This window comes from Vigna umbellata, chromosome 3 (genome assembly GCF_029865625.1).
Source record: "Vigna umbellata cultivar VRB3 chromosome 3, Vumbellata_1.0, whole genome shotgun sequence".
NCBI lineage: Eukaryota > Viridiplantae > Streptophyta > Magnoliopsida > Fabales > Fabaceae > Vigna > Vigna umbellata.
In genome coordinates this window covers 3,463,013-3,478,924 of record NC_142167.1, presented here as the reverse complement: position 1 = coordinate 3,478,924, position 15,912 = coordinate 3,463,013, and the positions used below count along the sequence as shown (strand labels likewise).

At 32.5% G+C, this 15,912-nt stretch overlaps 1 pseudogene; it reads left to right on the top strand.

Annotated features, from left to right (window-relative positions):
• The first annotated feature begins 4,872 nt into the window (after window positions 1-4,872).
• Window positions 4,873-5,691, top strand: LOC148201422 (uncharacterized; annotated as a pseudogene).
• The last annotated feature ends 10,221 nt before the right edge of the window (window positions 5,692-15,912 follow it).

Genomic DNA, 15,912 nt, shown 5'->3' with positions numbered 1-15,912 from the left:
AGCTGAAAAAGGAATGTCACCTCTTCACCCTTCTTTTTCTTTTTTCTTTTTTTATTGTACTTTGATGATTTTTTTTCTAAGTATTATTTTTTACTACACATTTTTTAAAATCATACATTTTGGAGTATAAGTATTCGTCGGCTTCTTTCCTTTTTCCCACCATTCTTGAAATAAAAAAAATACAAAATATTTAAAACCAAAAAAATGTCAATCTTGTTAAACCAAATCCTTGTCGGGTTTACTTTTCAAAAATCTCAAACAATCCATAATAATTTTCAAATAAATTCACAAACCTTTTTCTAGATAAAGAACTAGGTGATCCTTGATTGTCCATCATAAATGGATATACGTAGGAGCAGGGTCATCCTTGTCGGGTTCATAAAACAAAAAATATTTTTTTGTTTCTTAATAATTTCTTTGTATTATTACTTTTTTTAGGGAAAATTAAATATTTTGAGAAACCACGTCAACTTTACACATTTAATTAAAGGTACTGCCTTTGTGCAGGTGCGGTAGAGTGCTAACACCTTCCTTACGCGTAACCGATTCCCGAACCTAAAATCTAGTTTTCGTAGACCATGTCTTATTTCGGCTCGTCGTTCCGTCGCAATTGCAGTCGCGACAGATGGCGTCTCCATTGGGGATGCTAGAGAATCAGGCCTTGTTAATTAAATGTGCAAATTGATATGATTTCTCTATATTTTATTTTATTGTATTTTTCCCTTTATTTGTCTATATGATTGGTCTTTATTCATTTTGGTAATTTATTTATATGCTTTTTTATTATTTTTAGAATAATTATTACTCTACATATCATGAGTGGGACCCTATACCTGGGTCTGAGTGTAACATAGAATTAGAGGGGTTGCGTAGCAGTGTCACGTCTGGACTACTTCCAGTTTGGCTATCGTGAGAACCCCAACTAGTGTCTGTTCTTTTCACATGCAATTTAACACCTAGTTTCGTCTCAACTGTTGTGGAAAATGCTGTGAAAAAGACCATAGCTTTGGTGACCTTGATTTTAGGTTTAGGAAGTTTTCCTTATGAAATTGCATATACAATGCTTAGACCTTAAGACGTTGGACCTACCTTAAAAGCATAAAAACATGTTGTCTTTTAATCATTATTTGGCACATGCATCTTCATGCATCATATGCATTAACAACATTTTTTATCATTTTCCCTTCATTTTCTTTATACCTAAAAATAAATGTGTCGTGTTTTAAACTTCCTCTTCGATAGACTTAATACTTATCATGTTGTCCATAAAATTTAAAATTGGAGTTGCTTCTCTAAAACATGTCTCACGGGTTTCATTATTCACTTTCAAGATTTTTTCCACTCTTAAATTACACAGTGGCCATTTCCTTTTAATACAGCAGCCTTGATGTCTTTATTTTATGATTACACACAAACCAACTTGCTCTTCACGTAGGAATTATTAGTTAGCTTTCCATCACGGGCATGTTTTATTAGAAACCAATTATTTTTTCTTCTCGTGCTACTGCAACCTCCTGACGAGTGTAGCTTTATTAGAGTGTTCATGTCATTCCATAAAATAAATTATTGAGATCTCTAACTAAAGAAATTGTTCACGACCAAAGAGATAAGGAAATAAGGCACCAGAAACAGTGTACACGTGAAAAGTTTAAATGAAATATAAATAATTATTTGGTAAGGTTTGTCATAATTGAAAAGGCTCCACCAAAAATATTTTCCTATGGTCCACTCACGATTTTATACTAATAGGAAAATTGCTCCTGCCATTTTGAAATAAGAATATGTTTCTTTAAAATTTTTTTATAATTTTTTACAATCATTTATGTAATAACTTATTATTGATTCATTTCAAATATAAAGATCAATAAAATAATGTCTGTCAACACCCAATTTCGTTCGGGTAAATAAATAAATAAAAATAGAGAATAAAAGAATAATAATTAATGGTGGGTAAAAAAAAAGGAAAAAAGAAAATAATAAAATAAATTTCCTTAATGCAGTACACATCACTAAAAATATTTTTGAAATATTAGTTTGATATGGTAATATTTTGAATCAACATTATGCCAATAATTATAAGCAGTAATTAAAATAGTATATTTTGCTGCGTTTGTTTTCCTTGCAACCAAGACAATTTCTTTCATTATTTTGTTCATTGTCAATTAATTCACAATTAAGGACAAGATTACCATAATATTACAATGTGCTATATAAATACGCACCCTGTAAAAAAAAAAGGGGGTACGGAAAAAATAGAGACAGATACTCTGAAATAATAGAGATAGAAAGAGTGAGAGGAAATTAGGTTCTCATGCTAGGGAGGCTCTGCCAACAGAGACTACCAAGGAAGAACTAGGGGAGTACTAAAAGCTGAAGAAGGAATGTCACCTCTTCACTTTTTTTTATTGTACTTTGAAGGTTTTTTTTTTCTAAGACATTATTTTTTACTACACACAAATAACGTATTTTTTAAAATCATAAATTTTGGAGTATAAGTATTCGTCGGCTTCTTTCCTTTTTCCCACCATTCTTGAAATAAACAAAATACAAAATATTTAAAATCAAAAAAATGTCAATCTTGTTAAACCAAATCCTTGTCGGGTTTACTTTTCAAAAATCTCAAACAATCCATAATAATTTTCAAACAAATTCACAAACATTTTTCTAGATAAAGAACTACGTGATTCCTGATTGTCCATCATAAATGGATATATGTAGGAGCAAGGTCAATCCTAGGTTCAAAAAACAAAAAATATTTTTTTGTTTCTTAATAATTTCTTTGTATTATTATTTTTTTTAGGGAAAATTAAATATTTTGAGAAATCACGTCAACTTTATACATTTAATTAAAGGTACTGCCTTTGGGCAGACGCGGTAGGGTGCTAACACCTTCCTTACGCGTAACCGATTTTCGAACCTAAAAGCTAGTTTTCGTAGACCATGTCTTATTTTATGATTTTTCATAGTTTTTCCATAATAAATTATGGTGGCGACTCCCAAAATATTTTCTTAAACCCGTTTGTTTTCCCCTCGCCGTTCCGTCGCGATTGCTGTTGCGACAGATGGCGACTCCACTGGGGACGCTAGAGAATCAGGCCTTGTTAATTAAATATGCAAATTGATGTAGTTTCTCTTTATTTTATTTTATTGTATTTTTCCCTTTATTTATCTATATGATTGGTCTTTATTCATTTTGGTAATTTATTTATATGTTTTTTTATTATTTTTGGAATAATTATTACTGTACATATCATGAGTGGGACCCTATACCCAAGTTTGAGTGTAACATAGAATTAGAGGGGTTGCGTAGCGGTGTCACGTTTGGACTACTTCCAGTTTGGCTATCGTAAGAACTCCAGCTAGTGTCTATTCTTTTCACATGCAATTTCACACCTAGTTTTGTCTCAACTGTTGTGGAAAACGCTGTGAAAAAGACCATAGCTCTGGTGGCCTTGATTTTAGGTTTAGGAAGTTTTCCCTGTGAGATTGCATATACAATGCTTAGACCTTAAGACGTTGGACCTACCTTAAAAGCATAAAAACATGTTGCCTTTTAATCATTATTTGGCACATGCATCTTCATGCGTCATATGCATTAGCAACAATTTTATCATTTTCCCTTCATTTTCTTTATACCTAAAAATAAATGTGTCGTGTTTTTTAAAAAAAATTGAATAAAAAACAAAAACCAGGGGCAACTTATCAAAGTTAATATTTTCGAAAATAAAACGATCGTAATTTAATATATGGACATGTTTCTTGATAAAAAAAAAATTATCTTTCTTTATAACCTATTTTGAGTCTTAAAAAAATTTGACATAATTCATCAATAAATTTTTTTGGGTATGAAAAAGAAAGAAATGTTTTAAAAAAAAAAGAATCAAAACTTCAATGAAAATGACAAACTTAATTTTTTGAAAATTTTCATTTACTATAACAAAACAGTTTTTAAGCCCATTGGGCCCAGTTGATAGTTTTCTTCAAATTCAATTTCTTGAAAAAAAAAACAAACGAATACGGTAAGAGGAAAATATAAAAAAATATTCCTCAAAAAGTTTTATCATTTTCATTTCGCAAAAAAAAAAAACTTAGAAAGGGAAATCATTATGAGTAAATTATTATCATACGTTTTTTGATCAATAGATTTTAACTAATTGATAGTATTTTCTATTGAGATATCTGTGTGCGCATTGCTTGAAAACACTCATCCTCCAGCCTTCCCCAAAAGAAAAAGAGTTTGGCTCTAACAAACACTAATACTACCCACAAACTATAGCATATTTGTCTTGCTAAAGTTATTCTCGCTTGTGTTATTTAGGAACTCCCTAACTAGCCAGAAGCATGCAAAAGAAAACCAAACCAGTTGGGGCAAGCCTTTTTCAGTAAATTCTTTCCATACTCGTTCCCTATCTTGAACAAAACTCATGCCTAAAACCTGGGACAACTTTGACATTCATACTCAATTTTCTTCAAACACCAACATCTTTTTTGGTGTGTCATATTTCATATTGATATTGACATATTACATCTCCTTTGAAGGGTATATGACGAATGACACGCCAACGTGGCTATCCTAGTGTCCTTTAAATCCTTTTAAATATTTACCACTTTTAACTTTCCTGTGAATTCAAACATGCACATACCAATGTTTCAAAAGAAAATGCCAAGCATTGTTTTGAATATTCGACTTCAGAATTTTTGACATCCATTGTTTTTTAAAAAAAAATGTAAGACATACATGAATTTGATGATTTCAAAGAAATAAAATTAACTATGCAAAAATACAATCAATCAAAGTTTAAAAAACAAAAATCAAAACACCTAGTTGCATAATATTGCATCATGGACAAATTATCTGCATAAATAACTATCATGAGTATCTTAGTCAATAAGATACTTAATGAATGGTTATCAAACCTCTTTCAGTCAAAAATACAAAAAGATCAACATGCATCTAGGTTTCCTCTTTCAAGTTAGCTAGGTCTTTCTATATCGGTCTTCTACTCAGCATTAGAAACCCTAGACTCAGCACCATCAACTCCTGCAAGAACCACTAATTCGGAGCATCAAACACTATCACCATTACCACCATCGGTGCTCAAACCGTGGAGGCCTCAAGTGCAAAGAAATTTAAGGAACCAATGGTCACAAATGGCGTCGCTCAAAAATCGATGGTTCTTTGCTTTGTCTACAGGAAGATCTCATGCAACTGCTCTCATTAATTCTCATCTCTCCCAAAGGTACATGCCTGATATGAAATTAGGTGTTCTGAGTGATATGCCTAGTATAAGAAAGAGAGCTTGTTTGAAGATATTTAAGCGGCAAGAACTGCAAAGGAGCAAATTATTTTTGTGTTATAAGGACATGACTAGAGTGACTTTGGAGATGCTGGAGATGGAGGTGGAATTCCAGTATTTACATTTTATTCAATCACTTCACATGAGAAATTTGCTGAGGATTTGGTTCAGATGCTTAGGCTGGGATTGTGTTTGAAGCGATTACTTGTTCTTGAATTTATGTCCATTGGTTATGACACTTCAGAGGGATGGGAAGTCTTACGTTACCTCTTTAAGATTTGACAACCAACCCAATCCTGAGATTTTACAACTTACACAGGCAAACATAGACACTCTCAAAGTGAATGAAATATTTATAGTGGATGGCGAAGAAATGCATGTTAACATTGTTTAAAGCTTCTGTCAATAGGAATAAGTCTTTAACATTAAGTGACCTCGTGTTTGAAGAGAAGATGAATGAATAGACCTTCTAACATTCTCTTTAGACGTTTTCATAGTTGGCCATGCGAAAAGAGCGACCGGATCTTCGTATGTGGATGAAATTGGTTCAAAGGCAAAATTAGCAGAATTAGTGTTTGCATTGATAATATGCTCAATATATTGGAAATATGAGGGAGTTGGAAAAAACCTACAAACAATCGCGATTGGGTTTGGGTATTTGGATTTTGAACTTGGCCGAAAATTAATTTCAACTAATTATGTCGTAAAAAAAAAAAGCCCAGTTTTCATCTTGGCACCAAAGTCCAGTTTTCATCCTGACACCAAAGCCCAATTTTCATCCTGACACAAAAGCCCAGTTTTCATCTTGGCACCAAAACCCAGTTTTCATCTGGCACCAAAGAATTAAAAAAAGAAACCCAGTTTTCATCCTAGCACCAAAGCTCAATTTTCATCCTAGCACCAAAGCCCAGTTTTCATCCTGGCACTAAAGAATACAAAAAAAAAAAGAAAAAAAAGATTATTACGAGGTTTGTGCGCCTCTCCATCATGTATTACGATGTTCGTGTGTCTCTCCATCAAGTATTACTAGGTTCTTGCGCCTCTCCATCATGTATTACGAGGTTCGTGCGCTTCTCCATCAAATATTACGAGGTTTGTGTGTCTCTCCAACTAATTTCATGAGGTTCGTACGCCTCCCCAACTAATTTTATGAGGTTCGTGTGCCTCCCCCAACTAACTTCACGAGGTTTGTGTGCTTCTCCATCAAATTTTATGAGCAAAGTTCATAGGGTATGACACACCCTCCACAAGTGTCAGGGCTCTTCAGTGAAATCCACAAGGTTGTTACACTCTCTACCAGGTACGCTTTGAGGTAATCTTTTTCCTTCTCTTTAGACTCGAACGAAATTAGTGTCTTTATCTATATATTAGCTTTTACTATGATAACACTAAAACTCTAAAGTTCATGTTATTTAGCAAAATCTAAATAAAAAGGGGCAGCTGTCAACACCCAATTTCATCAGGGTAAGTAAATAAATAAAAATAGAGAATAAGAGAATATTAATTGATGGTGGTTAAAAAAAAGGAAAAAAGAAAATAATAAAATAAATTTCCTTAATGCATGACACATCACTAGAAAATATTTTTAAAATATTATTTTGATATGGTAATAATTTGAATCAACATTATGCCAATAATTATAAGCAGTAATTAAAATAGTATATTTTGCTGCGTGAGTTGCTTTTAAAGAGGAAAAAATGATTTTAAAAATGGACAAATTTTCTGACAATAATATTATTTGATTTGTTTTCCTTACAACCAAGACAATTTTTTCCCTATTTTGTTCATTGTCAATTAATTCACAATTAAGGGCAATATTACCATAATATTACAATGTGCGTATATAAATACGCACCCTGTCAAAAAAAAGGGGGACGGAAAAAAATAGAGACTGAAATAATAGAGATAAAGAGAGTGAGAGGAAATTAAGTTCTCATGCTAGAGAGGCTCTGTAGAGACTACCAAGGAAGAACTAGAGGAGAACTAAAAGTTGAAAAAGGAATGTCACCTCTCCACCTTTCTTTTTCTTTTTTCTTTTTTTATTGTACTTTGAAGGTTTTTTTTCTAAAGATATTATGTTTTACTACACATAAATAACGTATTTTTTAAAATCATAAATTTTGGAGTATAAGTATTCGTCGGCTTGTTTCCTTTTTCTCACCATTCTTGAAATAAAAAAAATACAAAATATTTAAAACCAAAAAAATGTCAATCTTGTTAAACCAAATCCTTGTTGGGTTTGCTTTTCAAAAATCTCAAACAATCCATAATAATTTTCAAACAAATTCACAAACTTTTTTCTAGATAAAGAACTACGTGATTCCTGATTGTCCATTATAAATGGATATACGTAGGAGCAAGGTCAATCCTTGTCGGATTCATAAAACAAAAAATATTTTTTTGTTTCATAATAATTTCTTTATATTATTATTTTTTTAGGGAAAATTAAATATTTTAAGAAATCACGTCAACTTTATACATTTAATTAAAGGTACTGTCTTTGGATAGGCGCGGTAAGGTGCTAACACCTTCCTTACGCGTAACTGATTCCCGAACCTAAAATCTAGTTTTCGTAGACCATGTCTTATTTTATAGTTTTCCATAGTTTTTTCATTATAAATTATGGTGACGACTTCCAAAATATTTTCTTAAACCCGTTTGTTTTTGACTCGTCGTCCCGTCGCGATTGCAGAAAGACACATAATCTATTTTTAAAAATTATTAAAAAAGAATTGTTAAAGAAATTGTAATCTAATCCCCAAATAAATAAAAGAAAGAGTGAAGTCTATATCATAAATAAAAGAAACAAAACAGTGAGACGTTAGGTTCTGCATAAAACAAGGACAGCTTCTATTCATGATCAGATTTTGTACCCATATGATTGAGAAGTAGGGTCATGGTTCATCCTTGCGGAATTTAGAAAAAAAGAAGACCATGCTTTTTTCTGGAAGAAGGGTCTATTTTCAATTAAACGACAAAGAAGATAACATTATTTTATAATGCTTACAGAGAGAAAGTAGCCAAAAGTCTGAAGTCTGGGCTACTACACATGGTTTTTCCTTATCCTTCAAATAACAAGTTTTAGGCTATAAGCTTTAGGCAAGAAAGTGTGGACATAGTTTTTTCTATATTTACGAGGCATGTGCTGACTGTCTCACACCTGATTATTAAAAGATTTTTATATCCATATATATATATATATATATAAAGATTTATGAATTATAATGTTTGCATGATACACTTTACAACGTACAACAAACATTATAGTTGATAAATCTTTCAATAATAATAAGATGACTAGACAACAAAGTGGTATACCATTTATGTTAAAGCTAGTCTCACACACGTTATTTATGGCAAACATTATAGCTCATAAAGCTTTAAGAGAATGGAGTATATTTAATTAATTGAAATGATGCTACAACAAAGTCACATGCATAGCAACCAACGTAAAAGATTCTTTAGATACTAATCACTAGCCAGCTAACGTAAATCATTGAGAAAGTGTACGGATATTAGCAAGTCATAATCGTGAATGAGCAAGACTATTTTTCTTTTTGTGATCCAAAAACTTACAAAAGTGGATAGCCAAGATGTCCCAATATGTTTAATTATTTTCTTAAAAGTTAATTGTATTTGATGTGTATAATATCTTAATAAAATACGTGTACATACTACGATAATCTAACAAGCCGATTAAAATACTACTCATACACTTAACACTTAAACACCTGAGTTATATCATAGAAGATAAATACCTATCATATATTTTGGAATCTCACATTCTCTCCAACAACAACCATTTTCATCTTCGAAAATTGGGTAACATACACGTATATTACTTTATCTGAAAGACTACTCTCCCTCAACCAAAATCATTTCATATATTGAACTCTCTTAATAATTTTCCCACACTAATCCTTGCATCAAATTACTAGTATGTGTTTCTCTTGTTAGGTCTATCAAGGAGGTGGTTCACCGAGTAGACACAAACACCAGTGAGATCTGAGCCCAACCATATAAGAGATTGACACCACTCTCTACCCAAAATCTTAAGGCAATGGGTTAATGGGTTTTTCACCTTTATATAGTGTTGTACTTTCTCAATTTTATCTAATGTGGAACTTTGACTCACACCTGGATTCCCAACATCTCTTATAACCTACCGTCACACAAATCCTGCTAACCAAAGCAGTTTGATTCGAGTCATTATCCCTGCTTATTGAAGTAGTGCCCGACTCCAAACCTCTGCCCCTTCTCCTACCAAAGTCGTAGGAAAAAAAAGTAAACAAAACTTGACTTTACAAGTTATAGCAAGAAGACATATAATCATATATAATAAATGTACAATCACATTTTCTTATCATTATAATAGAGTTTGAATTTTCCTTTCAACTAAAACATCCTAGAATCAGAAATCACTAAGCTCCATAACACTAGTAAAAAAACTGTTTTTTAACTTGCACCATAGGCTTCGGTTTTGTAAAAACCGAAGCATATAAAATGCGGTGGCATTTTCATAGTTATGGCGAACTTATATGCCTCGGTTGTCTGGGACAGAGGCAATATGACCGTCTGGCTTCGGTTGTGCTACGAACCGAGGCAGTATGCCCAGCCAGACATGTGACCTTTTCTGGAATCGAACGACCCAAGCACATTTTGTCCACTAATATGCCTCGGTTGTCTGAGGACAGAGGCAATAGGACCGTTCGACTTCGGTTGTGATAGGAACCAAGGCAGTATTCCCTGCCAGACAGGTGAGCTTTTCTGAAATCGAACGATCCAAGCACATTTTGTCCACTAATATGCCTCGGTTTTCTAAGGACAGAGGCAATAAGACCGTTCGACTTCGGTTCTACTATGAACCGAAGCAATATGTCCTCCTTATATGTCTCGGTTTAGATGCAAAGCGAGGCCTTATAGTCCCGTTTGGCTTCGGTTTTTTACTTAACTGAGGTAATAGCCTATGTAAGTTCAAATTCAGAACCCTAAACAAAAACACATTTTCTTGCGCAGTGTTCTTCTTCTTCACTTTCGTGCCTCCAAGTCATGCATCCAACCCTGCTGGAGGCTTCCTTTCTCTTCTCTATTCCGATTCGTTCTTCTTCAAGTCCTACATCCAACCTAGCCTAAGGTTCTTCATCACGTGGACAACCTAGGGTTCTTGTCTCTCCATTCTGATTCGCAGCAAATGAGGAAGCTTCCTTCCCTCCCCTTTTTCTGATTTCTATTGAGTTATTTTCTGTTTGATTGATTCTTTACAGGAGTGGTGGTGTTTGATTTATTCTCTGCAGGAATGGTGGTGGGAGCGCGTCGTCCTCGTTCTTGTAGTGATTTGGAGTTTGCATTTCGTCTTGGGGGTTGATTTTCTGGGTTGGTATTGCAGAGAGGGGAAAGAATGGCGACGACGCGGCTAGGGTGTGGCGTGGGCGTGACAAGGGCACTGCGATAACAACGAAAGAACGGTGACAACGCGGCTAGGGCTTGGTGAGGGCTCTAACCGTTTGGTTCACTATTCGAACCGTTCGATTTAGTACGTACCGAGGACTGAAATACAAAAAAATAAAACATGCTACTGCTTCGGTTACCTAAAAACCAAGGCAAAATCCTACCCCTTTTTGCCTTGGTTTATAACCGAGGCAAAAAGCCTAACCCTTTTTTCCTCGCCTGTAAATGCCTCGGTTGCGGAACCACTGCCTATAGACAAAAATAATCATTGTCGTTTTCCCTTATTGCACTAGTGTAAGTCTTATTTCCTTTTATACTTATCCAATTTGACTTACCAATTCTTTCATCAAAACTATCCACTTAAAGAATTTTCTACCCCTTACGTCCCACATCTTCATCTTGACTACTAGTTTCATTAATCAATTACTTCACTTATAGCATAAAAGACACTTAAAATCTAGTACCTATTTCATTCACTAATCATAGACACAGAATAAAGACTTTCCCAAACTCAAAACAAATTTACTAGCAGTATCACAACTCAAATAACTATAGACAATGAAGATTTGAAATTCATATAAAACATCAAATTCAGTGGCAAATAATTCATTAGAAGAAACATGTCACCTAAAATCAAACAACTCTTATCAAGCATAAAAGCAAACAATGTGAGTAATCAATTACATTTCTAACAACATTCACAACATAAAACACTAGAACGATCAGAGTTAAACATCATAACCTAGACGAGCTCTGTAAGATCCAAAATAAACACGATAGGTTGTGTTATTTTTGCAAGTGAGTTCTTCCCAAATGAAGATGAATCCTATGAAATTTAGAGATCTTATATTTATGCTATCTATGATGAAATTATGATTGATAATTGCATCTTATTCGCCAATTTAAGGTTTTTCTGTTGTGTATGGATGAACCAAAATTTAAATACAAAATTGAATGGTTTTATCAGTTAAAGATAAATGATTGCTTAATCTAAAATTTGATGAATATCTTATTTAAAAACTCTTTTAAGTCAATTTGAAATAAGAGTGTTGGATGTTTTTCAATTTAAATATTAAAGTTGCAATGAAAAATATTTTATACGAGTGAATTGAAATACCACAATTATTGATACTTTTTGTATTGAAAGAATTGAATGGAATTTTTTATTTCCTCCGAGAATAGAAAATGCTAAATCCCATTAGTCTTTGAATTATTTAGCCTTTGAATTTTCTTTTATCTTTGAATTGAAAATTAATGAATTAAGTTTTGTACATGTCCGGTCATGAGAATTGAAAATCCTCTCTGATAATTGTTTTTAGATAAATAATTTTGGATTAGGAAAGCTTGATGCTCTTGTTACGTAAATGCTAATAATTCAGATTTGTGGCTGAGAAATTGTAGTTTTCTCATCTCATCACATGACGTATAATTCTCTCTTTTTCCCAACACACAAGTCTTTTTCCCTTACCTTGCTTTTCCTTTGATAAAACTATGATACAGAATGAAGTCTGACGGTTTAAACTAAGGAGAGAAAACGAAGTATATTTCTTGAATAGTTTTGATAAGAGCGGTCTGGTTGATGGCAGATGGACCATATGTATTCAAATTTCTCTTCTTTTATTATTTTATTTGAGAGCTATCTTTCCTTGTCTATGCAAGTCCCCACCGTTTTGGTCGTGTTTTGTTGTTGTTTTGTCTTTAACTTATTCTCTTTTCAAGCCATTGTCTTACTTGGACCATGAGTGAGACAAGCTTTGCACATAAACGGTATACCACTTTGTTATTTAGTCATTTTCTATTTCAGTTATAGTGTTTCCTGTACGTATATAAAATGTACCATTGTTTTATGGTCATGCTTAATATATATACTAAAAAAATTATAAATTTAATATTTTAAAAATATATTAAATTTTTATCTTTTTAACATATTTTATTATAATTATTATTAAATTAAAATAAAAAAAAAAGTAAATTAAAAAATTTCTTAACCAGCATTGGAACGTGGATTAAGTAAAAAAAATTGTAGCCGACGTTCGAATACCAGTAAAATATTAACCGAATCTTTAGGACCATCCTTCTTCTCTCCAAAGTAGAATGGAAAACACTTCATTGCTACCTGATTTGAACTAGACTGCATTATCAGCAAATTTGAACAACAAATATTAAGAAAAACGTAGACCCATTGAAAAATAACATGACATCTGAATTAAAGGTCACCCATGATGTTTCACGGTGTTTGTTTTCAAATCCTACAAATAATTTTCACGTTTAATAAGAAGTTATTTGTTAGACACATCCTCACATGATTTTCTACTTTCTCCACAATTTTTCAAACGCGCTTTCTTTCCTAATTCATCAAAAGAAAGGGGAAACCAATTTGGAGACTCATTACTACATCCCCTCCTAAAAACTCTAGCCAACATAATCCATAGAACCAACCAATCCTATTCTAGAAATCAATCTTTCAAGTAAGCCAATTTTAAATTACCAAACAGAAATAGAATTGGTAACAAGCCAAAAAGTTTTAGAAAACAAAAACTAAGAAAATAGAAACCCCTGTATACCTTTCAACTCATTTCATTTGGGTTCAATTGCAGGCCATACTAGTTTACCAAGAAAAACCAAAAAACATAATTCTAAACTTCACCTATAAGTTCAAATAGATATAAATTGAGCTATCGACTTTTTCTGACTCCATTATTCACAGTTTAGTGTAGAAAGTAGGTATCAACAATCTCGAACAGAAAAAATTGCTTGCAATTTTCAAAATAATTTGATGTTTCGTTTATCTAATTGTTGAAATGATTTTTTAATGCTAAATTAGCTTTGAAAGTATGTATAAACTATTTCATCTTTGATTTGATAATTATGCATTTTTTCAAGTTTGGATAGGGAGTTTCTGTTGAAATGTTCAAAAGGAAAGATGAAGACGGTGGAGATCCCTAACATTTCTAATTAAATCTTGTGTCATGTCATCGTCTAAAAAAAATTCCACGTAATATAACATTGCTACATCAACATTTTAAGTGTGCTCCACGTCATCACGATTTAACACCTGTGAAAACTTAACGGACAAGGCTTAATTGACTCAATTTTTCAAATATTTGGACCCAATGAAATTCTCCAACAAATATGAGAGTTTAAACCTTATTATTATTATTATTTTTATTATTATTAATAGGAAGAGGAAAAGGGAATTTATAGAAGGAATGTGAAGCACTTGATGTAAAATATCATAAATAATATTTTATAAATAATGATAGTTTAAAAACAACTTAATTATTTTAATATTAAATAATTTATTTATAAATAGTTTTACTGAGTTTTATTATTTTAAGACTTATCATCTCTTTCAAAAATCACTTTTTATACTTTTCGATAGGAGTTTTAACTTTTAAGTAATCTCTTTAATGATGAGAAGTACCTAAACTATCATAATAGAATAATCTACATTTCTATCGATCAATGATAGAAAAAGCAAATTTCGACTCATTTTTCATCCTTCGTTTTGTAATATGTTTTTAAAAAACTGTAATCATGGCAGTAAATTTTTTAACCTTTTGAACGTCTTAATTAACTTTCGAATGCTGGTAATTGTATTTTCAATATTTTTAAGGTTTAATACATCATTTGGTTCCAACTTGTAGGGGTTTGGTTCAAAGTGATCCTACCTTTTAAAAAAGTTCAGTAAGGCCCCATATTTCGTTAAAAAATGTTCAATTCGGTCTTTTTCGCTCACACCGTTAAAAACATAACGGTGCAAATGCTACAGTGGCCAAACCTAAGTGAGCTGTGCAGTTTGATGAATAAGTGGCTGAAAGAATTAAATGCAGAGAGAGAAACGTAAATGGCTTTATCACCCAATATACTATTCCACCCTATATCACCCAACAATGCACTAGTTTTATACACCCACCTCCAGATCTCATCCTATATCATTCTATATACTATTACACTCAATAATAACTAAAAAATGATATAATTTTTGAAACCCATAAAATTAGATATTTCACTGTTAGGACGGCATCAATATAACTAAAACAAAGAATCCTTGCTTATTAACAACAAAACTGTGACCATTAGATAACCTCTGCACCTCTTTCATCAATCTTTATATCTTCAAAGAAAATTCCTTTAACTTCCCTAGACCTATTTTATATACCCAAAATTTAAAATCTGCACAACGAAAACCTTAGCCTATAACCCTTCATCATTCTTATAATTCATCCATGCAACCCCAGAATATCATTTGTGTACTTTACCTATCAACAAGGGACGTAGCATCACATGCACAACAACAATTTCATGCACTTGGTATTAACCATATTATGATTTCCCTCCCAAGATAGGTACCACGAAAACCATTAAAAGTCAATATCAAGAACTCCTTCTAGCTCTCTAGATTCCAACGTCTACACTATATAGGAAGAAAATATAATATTTTTCTTCATCTTACCGTGGCCCCCACATGCATTAAAACTCTTCACTTGCAAAAAGAAAACATGCACTCTATAGAAATTTTTGAACAATAAATATATGTTCTCATGGTATCAACTCGTAGTATAATATCTGAGAAATATATACTCTTTTGTATTTTTTCTGGATTACTTTCTAAAACACACAAATATACACACAACACTTTAAACTCTCAAACTTACATAACATACAACTCACAAAGTACAACCCTTTTTCGCTCTTTCTCTCACGGTGATGCACAACTCACAAACAAACACATGACTCAATAATACATGCAGCAACTCCACTCTAATCTTTGGTTTCTCAAGGTGGTGAACCTTTCTCTCTTTCTCACACAAATATTTAAAGTTTACCCAACACACTCATACTATCATGTGATGACAGTACATTACTCCACATTTATACTACTTTCATACATTTAATACCCACCAAACATTCCATGCAAATACAAAATAATAATTTATTATACCCATAAACCCTGTTGGTATCTCTATTGAGAACACAACCCATCACCAATGCACTCTATTGTCATATTTCACTCATACAACACGTTAACACTTCCTACTCTTATTTACATTCTTAACCTAGCCAACCTACGACTACCCTCCAAAGATTCACGATATGCACTTTTCCCTTACTACAAAACCATATGCGCTGTAATCCTTCAACCCGTGCATTCATATTCTGGGAA